Here is a 3014-nt window from a genome sequence, read left to right on the forward strand (position 1 = left end):
TCCGCCATGGCCTCCCGAGTCCCCTGCTCCGCCATGGCGCCCCGAACGGGTACTGCTCTGAAGGCCCACTGTCCCGTGTCTGTCTTGAGGGACCTCCAGAGTACCCACCCCACTCTCCCCTTTGGATGTTATGGGGCGTGAGGACATGCCTTCCAGAGGGGGGCGTTCTGTCAGACTCTGTTCCGTGTTTTGTGGTTGTTTTGCTCCTCATGTGCCTTCCTTTCCCATGTTTAATTTGTCCCAGGTGTTTCCCGTGATGTTTCATTGCTCCCAGGTGTGTCTCGTCATCCCCTCCTCCTGTGTGTATAAATAGTGTTCCCTGTGTGTGCTCCAGCGTCCGGTATTGTTTATGTCTACTCCTCGTGCTACGTGTGATTCCCCGTGAAGATGAATAAATTCCTTGGTTTTTGTACTCTTGGTCTCCTCATTCCTTGCTCCGTGTTCCTGCACCATAGCAGATCGTGACAGACGTAAGGCTGGGCTCTTTTATCAACACAGCTTTAGCACTCTCGATAAGATAAACATCAGATCTCTGCAACTTAGCACACTTATCAGCTCTACACAGTCAGCATAAACTAGCTGGGTGTCAATTTGTGCTGATTTATTTAATTATTTTTCCTTTTTTCTTTATTTCTATTTGACTTATTCCCTTGTATTTTCAAACACGCTGGCCCTCATACCCAGACTACAGGTGCCTTGGTTCACTCCCAGTCTTTCTCCTTGCCTCCTTCTCAGTAGGGATACTTTTTATTGTTGCTGATGAGAGTGGGTTTGCGGCTAAAACCAGGTTCCCCAGTGGTGAATGAAATAGAGAGACATGAAATGTTTGTAACCCCCCTTAAAAATAGTGATTTTTTCCCTGTCCCACTTCTGAAGTCTTGACCTTCTTTGACTATATCCAACAATTAAAATCATATAACAGAATTCTATCCATTTTTTGACATTATCTGTTGAATTGATGTTCAATTTGTTGTAGTAAAATACTGTTTTAAACTCATTTGAGAGAACTCATTTGTCATATTTAGACCTATGTCCTTTTTACCCCCCTCCAGAGTCTATTTGTACTCTCATTTGCTGTTTGGCAAGAGTTCATTTCAGATCCTCTCTCTCAGACTCTGTCTCTCCCTCCACCCTCATGGTGGTTCTGACTGATGGTGGCGCTGTGGGGTGGTCTATGTCCTTGTGTGTGTATGGTAAGAATGGCATATTTAAGATATCCTGTGCTCCTCCCTGTGCTGGGGGAGATAAACTAGGGCTGAGTGGGAAGGCGGACCCCTATCTGGCTGCTGGCAAGGACCCTTTAATTGGCAAAATGTAGATTTTTTTTTATTTTTGATCAGACAGAGGATTAGACACCTTATCTGTCTGGAGTATCTTACACAGAGATTAAAAGGCTGCGCTGAATTACACATGCCAGTTGACTCCCCCGTGCACATTACTATTGTTACTCTCTCATACTCACTCTCCCTCTTGCGCTCCATCTTTTTATGCCTCTTGTCAGCTTTTCCTGATTTTTTCATTGCACTTTAGCAACTGACGTGAGAAAAGAGAGCACGATTTATTACTGTGTGTTTGATAACGCTAAACGCTGTTGAAAACAGGCACTTCTCATGCATGGCTGCATTTTAATGGTGCAGGCCACGGCCTAGAAAAACTAGCCAGATAAGAAGACAATACAGATGAATTTAAGAGAACTGCAAATCAGGTTAGTCATGCATGTGTGCACTATGTTGAAAAGAGGTAATCTGAAAATATTCTACTTCACACAGTCAATTTTGCTCAACAGTAAGGTAGGAAAACAGAATGTATATCTGGAGTTATGCCCCAGTGTGTATGTGTTTGTATTTGCATGCAGCAAACATGAAAATAAACAAATAAAAGTAAGCATCTTGTTCCTTCCCACGAATCTGGGAGTCCCAGCGGTTGCGGTCGTCCTCTACCGTGGCAGGCCAGAGATGAATAGATCTCTCCTCAGAGCTGAGAGCGTAGCATCAGCACCTGTTAGTCTATTTCCCTCGGCCGCAGCCACGCTCGCTTACAACAACGCTATCATCCGTTCAATAACCATTGCCATTACATCAGGCCATCAGGGCATTAGTGTCACCCCCCTCCCAACACTTCCCTTCCTTCCTTTTCCCTCCTTTTATCAGCATGGCCAGGTCATGCATCACACATGATAGCATTAAGCTCATTTGTACAAGTGAGTATACCAGCATTCAGGGATGTGTTTCAATCTCTCTCTGCCGCTTTCTCCACATTATCGAGTGACAGAGCTGGCAGACAGATCGCATGCCACAGGAAATCCCTCTTGGAGTGAGGTATAAAAGGGTGGATGAAAGAGAAGTTTTAAATCGAGTGTTGACAAATATTCATTAATCCAAGGGAATGCACTCAAGTTTGGGGTTTTTATTTGCTATTCTTAGACCTGTTTAAAATCTGTGATTTCCAAAAATTTTGCAAAAAATTTCTATATGCCTTTTAAAAGTTCCTATGCTGCTATTAGACATTTTGGTAACACTTTCTATGAAGCCCGTATTTGTAATACATTATAAAGGTATTCGTAAGGCATTATAATTAATGCATAATGCATTATAAAAAACCTTATAATATGTTGTATCATCTCATGAATATTCATAAGAACAGTTTTAATATATTATAATATTTACTTATTTGTGGTTATAGCTTTTAAGAGTATGATGATTTATAACACAATGAACACGTTGCATCCACTTTTACAATGGATTATTTTTCTCATAGTTATAATGTATTACAAGTCTCATATCTTGCCATTTTTCTTATGCTACTTTACTTAAAGCGGTCAAAGACCACTTATAAGTAGTAATAATAATAATAATAATAAAAATTTATCTCAAACAGCCATAAAATCAGATCAGATGAATGTGTAATATGACACATTTGCTTTGAACTATTTTTATTGTAATATCAGTTTGATTATTTTGATGGTACCCTTTAAACAGCTGTTGATAAGTGACTCTGCAACTACATATCAACTA

Source organism: Sinocyclocheilus anshuiensis, unplaced genomic scaffold (assembly GCF_001515605.1).
Source record: "Sinocyclocheilus anshuiensis isolate Anshui unplaced genomic scaffold, SAMN03320099.WGS_v1.1 scaffold494, whole genome shotgun sequence".
Classification (NCBI taxonomy): Eukaryota; Metazoa; Chordata; class Actinopteri; order Cypriniformes; family Cyprinidae; genus Sinocyclocheilus; species Sinocyclocheilus anshuiensis.